Consider the following 11,798-nt stretch of genomic DNA (forward strand, 5'->3'; position numbering starts at 1 on the left):
GTGATTATCCCCACCATAGAATCATCTTCTTCTGATTCTCCTTCCCTGCTTCGGGTGGGAAGTCGAGGACCTCCACAAATATCCACTGCCCTGGCTCGTAGCTTCTTGACTGCATTGGAAAGCTATTGGAATACACCGTCTACCACCTCTGTGATTTTGTCATCTGGTCCTATTTCCTTCAAATCACCCAATTACTCCCGGTAGTAAAGATCACTGACGATTACTTCCCCTAACATTTTATCAATTTCTTTTACCCTTTTTTGCATTCTCAATGTGTTAGAATACACTTCACACAGTTTTTCTTCTAACTCAAATGTGGAGTACTGTTCGTCCATATAAACTTACGTCGGCTTTCCAAATTCCCCCTCATTTTCTGAATCTGATGTAGAATCATCTCCCTCCATACATAGGGAATGGTAAATGCTACCTGTTGGATCAGCTATGAGGCCATCATTGCCAATGGCGTAGACTGAGAAACATATCGGATGTTCTAGTGAGTAATATTCTGACTCATCATCATAATCATTGTACCAAGGCCCTTGGTAGTCATCCCAGTCTGGATACCCATCATCCTCAGAGTCATCTCCATCCTTTTCATCTTCATTTTTGTCCTCATCATCATCGTCATCGTCATCTTCCTCTTCTTTTTTGATTTCACTCCTTGATTCTTCATCAGATTCCTCAGGACCATCAAATTCTCTGACATCCAAACGTATGTAGTATTCAAAGCATACAGACCGAAAGATTTCCATAGGTTGGTCCTATCATTGCTGGCTCGAAGTTAGACCAGTCCTGACTCATCATCCTCCGTGTCACTCCCTATGTGGAATATAGCAATGTGGTTAGTGCTTTGAGAAGATCAGATGTAATCTCTTCAATTACCTCTGGATTGTCTTCTGAAGTTACAACAGGCTGAATTAGAGAAGTGGGATCACTCTCCTAGTCTTCCCCCAATGCATTTACTAACCCTGTTGATGAAGTCATCTTTGGGGAATCTCGTAGTGCAAGCTTATCCTTCCAATCGTACCCGTCTATCCATCCTTCTTTTGGGTTATACACCGAACCTTAAGAATGGGATTGGTATGAGGGTGATGAGGGATATGAAGTGGGATGGTATGAAAGTGATGTAATGTTAGAGGTAGGATATGAAGATTAGGGGTGATAGGATGAAGAGGTTCCTCTACTTTGATGGTGGGGGAAAGGTTGATGATATGGCGGAGGCTGATAAGGTGCCGGAGGCTGGTAATGCTGTACGACGGATTCTTTTGATGAGGAGGGATGGACAGGGGGCACCCAATCTTCTGACTCTTCCTCTGATGATTCTTTTCTTCTGAGGGTTCTTATGACTCTAGTCCTTTAACTCATGATTTTCCTATAACTGTGGGCATTTATATGATTCTTTTGAGCTCTAGGTACAATGAGTTGAGTAGGGTCACTCTCAGTAGTTTCTTCATCCAGATTGTTCATATGATCGGGGAGTGGATTGGTATTGATATTGGGAGGTTGTTCGATCTTGACCTCAATGGTTCCATTGTCTACCATATCTTGAATTGCATGCTGTAAACCCAAACATCTTTCAGCATTGTGCCCCTTCTGAGTGTGGTAGGCACAATACTCATGATCCCTATACCAAGCTAGAGGAGGGTTGCTGATCACTCTTGGAGCCACTGTCCCTAGCAATCCTTGCTTCTTTAACTTGTCATATACGACTGTTACGGGTATTCCCAAATCAAAAAATTGCCTTCTTGGGTGAGGAGCCTTTTGGGCGGGTGCATCTGCTTGTATTATGAAGAGCTGTGAAGAAGTGGCTGGTGAGACTGACTACTGAACTGCACTTACCATATTAGTTTATGGACCCTTTCTCCATTCGACTCAGGTGTTCTTGCTTGCATTTTGGGAGGATCCTTGATACTGGGCCTCTCTCAGAATTCTATTCTCGAACCGTGTGCTAGTAGCTATTAAGGCATCAAATTTTACAAATGCTGATAGCAAAGAACACCATAATAGGGCTTTGACAAGTTCTCTATTAACATCTCTACCTGCTCTGCTTCTGAAGGCCTATCTGCCATCTTGGTGGCCTTGTCTCTAAATCTCATCAAGAAGGCGGTGAATCCTTCTTTAGGTTGCTGCCTTAACGTCTCAAGGTCCCACATTTCACATCCACCTTAGTATTGTAGGAGTATTGTTTGGTGAAGGCCTTTACTACCGTCCCCCAATTCTGAGTTTGTGATGACTCCAACTATGTGAGCCACCTCAGTGCTGGTCCTGATAGGGTTAACATGAAGGCTAGCCCCATCTGGTTATCTGTAAGTTACCATGACTTGGCGATGTTGAGGAAGACCTTGAGATGAGCCTTGGGGTCTCCGAACCCATCAAATCTATCAGTCTGCCATTTAAATTTTTCTAAAATTCTTGCTCAATAGAAAAAACTCATTTCCTCATAAGCCACTGCTTGGCCTTCTGAGCCTTTTCCTGCTCGAATTATGTTCTCTAACTGCTCTCTGAGCTTCCTTTCTTTCTCCTTCTCTGGAGGCTCAAAATGGACATGTGCTGCAAATTCCTCTTCTTCATCTTCGATCACTACCCTAGGAGGAGGGACCCCCCTGGAATAGGCCCCTCATTGACCATTGGGACAGGTAGGTGAAGATCCTCTCTGACCGGTTGGCTAGACATGCTCCGGTTCCCCTGAGTCAGCTCGACAAGTATTCTCATGATGACCTATAGCTCCATTCTGGTCTACATCTCCTATTGCTGGTGCTGGCTCATTTCTGGGATCAGCTCTGGGAGGGTTCTGAAGTGTATGCAATATCTGAGCTATCCCTCTTTTGACTTCATCCATTTCTATCTGCAAGGTCTCCACGAGACAGACCCAGGCCTGTTCGGGTGTTTTCATGTTGGGTGGATCCATGCTTACTGGGCTGTAATCACCTAGTAGTAGATAATCTCGAAGAGATGACGGAGGTGATTTTGGATTTAGGCGAGTCAACTGATTACCCTAACACGTCCGAAGGGACAACGGTGAATACTTGAAGTGTGGAATTGTGCCTGAACCAAAAGTGGTTTATTTTAGGATTCTTGAATTCCCAACCCCTTGTTCATACATTCACTAAATTAACAAACATTAATTTATCCAAGGTCAGTCCGCTATATGGTAGGGGTGGATAGGGTTTGATGCCTTTGGTCCACCTAATGCCATAAGCCAGAAGTTCATACAAATGGCTTGTTGAGAATATTCCCATAAGACATTCCATGTAATAAAAGTATGCTTTCCTTGCTCTTTTTCCACTAGGTGTCCTTCCTCCTGATTTTCTCGGGACTTCTTGGGACTTGACATGACTCTGGTAGGATTGCCCCTGAGTCACATATCTGGAATTTTTCCTTAAGGAGGAGGGACACCTTTTATCTGAAATCCACTTTAGGAAAGTAATTCTTTAGGATTGGAATATAGTGTAGGAACATTCCTTTTCAAGAACGTAAACAAGTTCTACAATTAGCTTGTGGTGCTCCTAGCTTCTTCATCTATTTTCTACATGATGCGAGCATGTGGTGGATGCAATAGGACTGACAAGGGTTCCTTGATAGATCTATATAGGCAAGTACATAATCCTTTTGATATACGCGTAGGTACGAGATCAAGGGGGTGACTTCCTTGCCCATTACTTGTGACTACACACGAGGTTAAGCAATTGGCCATGGGGTGGTGGAACCATAAGTGATTGTGTATAAAAGTGTAATGTAGGGTAACCATCATTCGATCTCAGAATGTCGTAAAGTGCTCAGACCTCCCCGAGGGTGCTAGCACAAATACAGACATCCTCACCGTTTGAAAACGCATTCGATGTCAGAATGCTATAAAGTGCATGGACCTCCCCGAGGGTGTTGGCACAAATACAACATCCTTACCATTTGACAATACCTTTCATTCTTGTACAGGAAGCAGGTAACATTAGCTCTCAGAGTACTCTCTATGACATGTATTGACCTCCCCGAGGGTACGGGCATGACAAGGAGTCCTCTGTCAAATGATTTCACTTTGAGCATGATGCATGATGCAGTTAGAGAATACAATTATAAATATAGGGTTAGCTAAATACGTTTTCAAACAAATGTGGTGGAAAATGTTCTTACATTTAAAGGTAGCATCTAGTATTGGAAGCTTGACATTTATCCCCAGTGGAGTTGCCACTGTGAGGGTAGCAGCCGAAGAAGAAGAGACTATACATCCCCATCCTCTCTCCTCTCTCTCTCTCTCTTTCACTTTCATATGAGGAGGAGGGGTTCAAGTCTTGTGTGCTTCGCTTGCAAGCCCCGCACTGCCATATCGTCGCTTGGAGATACGTGGAGGCCTATTTCGTAAGAGTGTAAAATTCATCATTTGAGACGGGGATTTTGATAATGGTCCAATTCGGGGATCAGGATCATGCAAGTGGGGTTTGGAGCCACCACCTAAGGTTATGGGCCTAGGACCTGGAGGTGGGTCCAATTCCTAAGAAAATGGCCTAAAATTTGGTCTGGCCTAGAGATTTAGGGTAACTGTTAAGTTGCAGAGTTGGGAAGGTCTTAAGCACCCAATCTGCCCGGTTCAACCAGTCTTCTTACTAGATGCTTGAGAATGAATATTTTTCATAATTATTACTATTCCACATGTATGGCTAAGTTGTCATACATATATGCATTAATTGAATTCAAACTATTATATACACTAAAACAAGGCTTATTAGATGTCTACATTATGCTTAAAAGAGGAGAGAGATTATACCTAAATTTGACCCCTGTTTTGGGTCAAGAGGGGTGGGCCCCTGATTGGTACCGGCTCGAACTATCTTTTGTGTTCTCCTGACTCAGGGGAAGATGGTCTTGACCTCCAACTTCCTTCCTTGAGAGATGCTGAATGTGATGGTATCCGGATAGAGTTTCGGCTAGGAACTGTCACTTTCGGATTTGGATTTAGACAGAGCTTCAGCTAAGGAAGACTATTTTTGGCTTTGGATTCGAATAGAGCTTCGGCTAGGGAAGGCTATTTCTAGGCTTGGAATGAGGTGGCACTCCGGCAGAGCTTTCGTTAGGAGTGGCTATTTCTGAAAGTATTTCAGGGACACTCGGATAGGGGTTCCACTAGGAAGGGCTATTTCTGAAAAGAAATGGGTCGACCTAAAAATGGATTGAATAACTCCAAAGTCCTGAAGAACACTTTGAAGATCCAAACAGAGTTTTAGATCTTAACAAAGATCTCTTCGTAGACCTGAAGAACTTAAAAAAGGGGGGTTTCTATATCAAGAACGCTAAAAAACACTCACGGAAGATGGCTCAAGAACATAATGTTTTTGGCTAAAAATTGGATCTAACTAAGAAATTGGATTAAAGATCTTCAAGATCCCGAAGAACACTTTGAAGATCCGAATGATTTTTCGAATCTTAACGAAGATCGCCCCGAAGATCAGAAGAAAATCACGAGGGGGGAGGAAAACTTCACTCTAAAAGGGGATTCTGGTGTGTTGGTGTATTTTTTTCTTCTAAGGGAGGGGGTATTTATATTTTTTTTAGCCAAATAAGAGAGGAGGAATCCCTTTATCCAGTGGACGAAAGGGGGGGCCCTTGCTTAAAGTGAGGAGATAGGATTTTTATCCAATGGGTAAAGGGAGGGTTTTAAAGGCAAAATGGGTGGAGAGGGTTTTTGTCTAGTGGGTAAAAGGGGGTTTTCAGAAAAAATGGGACAAGAGAGAAATTTTAGCTTAGAAAATGGTGATTTTTGAAAAAACGAGAGGAGAGAGAAACTTTAGCCATAAAATGGTGATTTTCAGAAAAACGAGAGGAGAGAGAAGGTTTAGCCAAAAAATACGGTTTTTAAAAAAGCAGGAGGATAGAGAAACTTTAGCCGAAAATAGGTGATTTTTGAAAAAGTGGGAGGAGAGAGAAACTTTAGTAGTAAAAAGGTGATTTTTGAAAAGTGGGAGGAGAGAGAAGGTTTTGCCAAAAAAGATAGTTTTTGGAAAAGCAAGAGGAGACAGAAAGTTTAAGCAGGTAGTGTGGGTAATGTCACAGGAGCACAAATGCATGGGTGTGCGGGTAATGTGCACAGTGGGTGCATGCACGCGTGGGTGTACGAGTAATGTGCACGGTGTAAAGGTCACCTGTGCATGGTGCAGACACAGTGTGCACGACCATGCAGGCAAAGTGTGCACGGCATGTAGCAAGGGCACGCACGTGTGTGGAGGGGCTGCACGCACATGTGGAGCAGGGGCATGCACGCGTGCGACGGGGGGGGGCACACATTGTGTGGCAAGGGTGCTCATGTCTGCGGTGGGGGCGCGCATACTGTGTGGTGGGGGTGTGTAGGGGTGTGCATGGCTGTGTGCATGGCTGTGGGGCTGTGTGCATGGCATGGATGCATGCATATGTTGCAGCCCGTGGGCAAGCGAGCACACGTGTGAGCTAGCCTATTGGCTAGAGCGCGTAGTGCGCCCGTGAATATGGGTTTTTTCGATGATGATTACAGAATATCCGTCGGTCCAATTTTGGCATATCATATATCGTTGGAATCGTATTTCTAAGCACTATTCATCTGTATAGTCATCTTAACCGGATTCCTTCGTATATAAAAAACCAAAATTGGATCCCTTCCCTCTCATGCAGGGATTTTAAGGGTTTCAGACCTGGGAGTGTTTCGGGGTTATCCGGGTAGGTAGGAGATGAATTTTAGGGTGTTTAGGTTAGGTGAGGGATTTTTTCAGGTTTCCACCGGGACTGTTCATGTGTGCGGCATTTGTGCGGGAAGGTGTGCTTTTTCGGGGATGATTGCCTTAGATCCATCAACCCAATTTTGATGTATCGTATATCGTCAGAATCGTGGTTCCGAGCACTATTTATCTGCATGGTCATCTTGACCAGATTCCTTCATATATGAAAAGTCAAAATTAGACCTTCCTCTCTCCCATGTGGGGACTCTAGGGTTTCAGATAGGGAATGTTTCCATCATCATCTCTGTCGGTTGGAAGCCGAAAGTCATGCCCAAGATCCATATTTCATTATAGCCAGAGGAGGGTGACAAAATTGGGTGTCTATAGGCTGATATCATAAGATTCAGTAGTTTAATCCTTCCATCAGCCACCTCTTGGGAAGTGGCCCTGTACTTAGTGAGGAGGGGGCTAATGGAATTTATGATATCAATGGCTCCAGGGACAACACCGTTAAGAAGTCTATTTAGGTCCTTGAGATATTCTGCAACATCGTGTTGCTTGACTAAACGAGTGGGAATCACTAGAAGTTCATTAGCCACACACTCCATGTCCGTCATGTGACCATGCTTCCAAATTTCTTTAGCGGATAAATGAGCCAAAGATTGAAATAGAGATCTTGTTTGATCAACGGCAGAAGAGGTATGGGAAGATTCGCCTAAGGTCATCATAGAAGGAAGAGGTCTTGAGGACCTCAAGGACTTTAAATGAGAAAGCATGCCGCTAAAATCTGGAAGAGGAGGCACGAATTGCAAAAGGAATGGTTATTAAGCTTACCTTTAATCAAAAGGACTCCTCATACAAAACTTACCCCTTCAGATCTAGGAGGTGCTAAGGATGTCGAAACAGAGATCAAGGACGTGACCGTAGAAGTAGCAGCCTGATTATGGAATTGATCAACATTTCTTTGCCCACTAGGGACGTCAGGAGCTCTAAGAGAGTGCTGTAGAGGCAAGGCTGTTTCTTTTCCCACCTTTTGGGAGTCGGAAAAAGACACTTCTGAACGAGACTATTTAGAAGATGGAGAAGTTGATCCACTAGGAGTTGCGACTGAGCGTTTCCCTTTTCTCAACCTTGTTAAGGGAACTCGTTTAGCAAAAGTGTCTTCCAGTGGCAATCCAGACAATTCCTCAATGATATGTACTACATTGGCTGTGTCCAAAGAACCTTAGGCAACACTTGAAGGCAAAACGACCAAAAAAAAAAGAGAAAGAGATATCAGAGGTTGAAATTCAAAAAGGAAGACAATTACTAAGGCTGGGATAAGAGACAACCATAAAGTTAATGGCTTGAGATATACCGAACAAGGATTCTGATACATTCAATGATCGAATACTTTTGAGAATACCTTTTTCCGAACGAAGATGACGTTTCTGGCTACCCTGATTCTACACATCAGAAGAGGAGGCCGTATCAAAGCCCTCACTATGGGCAGTGGTGGAAGAGGCACAGTCAGAAAGAGCTGCATCCAATTCTCTAATATAGTATGACTGCCACCAAATTCAGAAATGGTCGGTCAAGGAAGGGGTTAGCTCAAAATAAAAAGGAATGAACTCAGAAAGACTGAGAGCCTTGAATTCTGTGATCCTTTGGATTGCCCGTCGTCAAAAAGCTTGGGATGGTAAAGCCTTTGGTAAGACAATGAGTAATAAAAAGAATAAGGAGCTGCTTGAACCCGTCCAAACTAACGTGCAACAAAATGAGGATTATAACATCTGGCTCCACACATATTATTCTTAGAGTGTTCAAGAGTAATCCCAAAGTATAGATCACGACACGTTAAGTAATGAGCCTATAAATCAAAAGCAGTTAAGGATTCACAAATGGCTGAACCAACCACTCAGGTATGTTCTCAAGGGAGTGAAAGGGCGTAAAGGCATCATGAGGACGAGTAAGAGGAATATTTGAGAAAAAATTGAAGTAATGGCTACGGGAAGGAGGTGGCACTGGCATATATTTAAAAGAGTAGCCCATGATAGGAGCAATATTTCGAACTTGAAGAGCATAGACTTTCGGAAAGTAGGCCCTGAGCCACATTTGAAGCACCCAAAAAGGGCCACCACCATTGGTAAAGTTCTTTTCAAGGAGTATATTACATCCTCAATACAAATGGGAAAGGACTACAGAAGCCAAGTCTACAAGCTGACCATTGGCCAACTTTAAGAAAACTTTGGAGATTTTCTCCGCTCTTGAAAAAATCATAGAGCGACACATGAGCAAAAATGCCATATATTCCTCTTGAGAGACTGGACCAACCCATTTCTTACAAGTCTTCATATAGTAAGGGTAGGTACAATGCTTGGAAAAATCCAAGCCATAATCAGTGAGAGAACCCCTAGTGGCTCCATTGAACTCTTCGCCGAAGGGGCTAAGACCCAATAGACCCCCTATATCTAAAAGGGTAGGACTAAGCATGCCACAAGGAAAGTGGAAAGCAATAGTAGAGCGTGACCAAAAAATTATAGTAGATTGAAGAAGAGGATGGTTGGGATGGATGAAAGGTTTGGTTAATTGAATAGCATGAAAGATTCCCAATAAATTCCATTCATTAGATTTAACAACAGTCATCCGCTCAATCCAGTCACTCCAACCCTCTAGATGACAAGGCCAAAAGCGATGCCAACCCCTGGGCTTAACCTTGGTTTCAACAGGGTCAGCCTTGCAAAAAAGGAGTGTCTCTTTCCTATGGTGGGGAAAATTCTTTACCTTAAGAGATGGAGAAAGAAGGTTGGGACCAAGAGAATATTAAGACTCAAAGAAGGTCTCTACCTCAATTTGAATCGGAAGAGCATGAAGAGAGGCCCTGATCTGTGTTGGTTGGTCTTTCAAGCATGGTTCATCAAGTTCAGGAGCAGAAGAACTCATGTTGCTTAAAGGAACACAAAGAAAGAAGTAGCAGAAAAATAATCGAAGGATGGAGAAGATGTTCACCTTTCTTTAAAAAGATAAACCCGTAAGAGAAAAAGCCTCGCTGAAAATACGCCGGTCAAAGGGGCACATGGCAGCGTAACATAAGAAAGAAAAGAGGTTGATTGATATTCGTACGGAAGAGTAATTATCACTTAGAGTTCAAAGGTTTTTGAAAAGGGGAAAGATCAAACCGCCAAGAATTCAACTAAGAGGAAAATACACCCAAATATGTGGAGTGGTTGGGAAGGTTACCTGAAGAGGTCGTTCGACACCGTTGATCAATATAATCCATACATACTTTTGGCCAAAGAGTGGCATCGTAAGATGGACTATGAGGGGCAATTGTTGGTACTAGAATTCAAAATATGTGCCTAATGACATGGCGGGGGTAATATGGGGTATAAAAGGACAACGTGGACTGACCATATCGGTCCATCACCAATACATGGTGTAATGCTAGCACATAGAGGCGGTTATGGCATATCTATGGCACTGGACACTAAGAGGATAGGTGTCAATGATGCATTGAAAGTATCACTTCATAGGAGAAGTGGGCGAGTGGTGTGAGTAATGAGGCGGTTAAAGTTCAAAGTATATTAAGGGAGAAAACCGACCAAGGAAGGGATCAACAACAAATCACACACAACTCAACTACAATGCACATATTTTCATTTTATACATTTTCTTTCCAATGTTTAGAATTAGAGATGGAGTAGAACTCTTACGTTCACTTCTTTTGAATTTTCAATCCACAGAGTCTATCCATTAGGCTCTAGTGATTTGCATTAAAACCCCCTTTTGAGGAATATAAAACAGTTTATTCTCTCATCCTTTAGAGGTTTTGGTTGTTGGAAAGTCCTTGGAGATATCGGGGCAAGAGGAGAGCCCAAGTTGCCTGAACGAATTTAGGTTCAATATTGAATCCAGTTAGAAAGGATTCTGGCACGCCTGAGCACTCATTGATACAGTCAGTTGGTTGTTGAACAGGGAAGGAATTTGTACCAACACACTGAACCCCCCAATGGGTGCCATCACCGTAACCCTCAGCCCTCCGAACATATGTGGACTGCTAGTAAACACACGCATAGACGAGGAGACCATGCTATAGAAGAGCATACCCCGCATGGATCTGCCCAAAGACCCAGTTCAAGGGCCCAAAGCTCTACTCGTAGATCGACCCCCCGAGAGACAAAAGATTAAAAGGGTTGATCCACCACTAAGGATCAGCCCAAGAAAAGCGACCCATTCAGAAAATAGGTCCCCGCAAACCCCTTTTTGGGAGCAAAGAGTTGACCATGATTGTTGTAGGAGGCACGGGATTGGGTGCGAGGATCACCGATCCCCCGAACGATCCAGAGCATTTGTTGTTCGGACTGACCCAATTCCCCCGAAATTTGTTCATCCTAGAAGAGAGACAAGCCTGGAGTGTCGCATCCAGGAGTTAGATGAAAAGGTGAACAACATGAAAAAAGCAGTGACAAATGTGCCTACAATACCCATACATAATTACCTATCAGTTGAGCTAGCATTGGTCGAGCTCCCCATGAAGTTCAAGACACCAACCTTTTATCCTCTGTGATGATACGACTGACCCAGTTGACCACCTCCGATATTACAACTCAATGATTCCATCCAAACTTGCTCAGAAGTAGTGCTCTGTGGGGTTTTTTTCGTCCTCGCTCAAGTGAGTGACATTGATGTGGTGCTTTGCCTTAAAGCCTTGATCAATCCTCAACAATGATCAACTAGGGATTACCTTTATTGCCAAATTCTAGACTAGCATTCAAGCTCAAAAGAGTACGCACAACCTTTTCAGCATCAGGTAGCGTCAGGACGAATCAATTCCTGACTATGTTGCTTGCTTCACTGGAATGACCTTCAACGCACTTTACCAGGGGTCACCCATGTGGAGTTGATCGACTCCTTATCCAAGAACTACCTTACAAATCTATCGAAACTTCTAGCAAGGTACTAGAATTACGTGATGATGGACGAGAATCTGACGACGCACAAGGAGATGGTTCAATCCCCCAAAGAGAAGAAAAGGGGAACAACGTGCCCTGAGGAAGATGAGTGAGATCCAAAAAGGACGAAAGCCACTAGTCCCAAGAACTCATCACCCACTTAGTTAGATAGAGCACATTCTAAGGTGCT

This window comes from Macadamia integrifolia, unplaced genomic scaffold (genome assembly GCF_013358625.1).
Source record: "Macadamia integrifolia cultivar HAES 741 unplaced genomic scaffold, SCU_Mint_v3 scaffold1673, whole genome shotgun sequence".
In the NCBI taxonomy this organism is placed as follows: domain Eukaryota; kingdom Viridiplantae; phylum Streptophyta; class Magnoliopsida; order Proteales; family Proteaceae; genus Macadamia; species Macadamia integrifolia.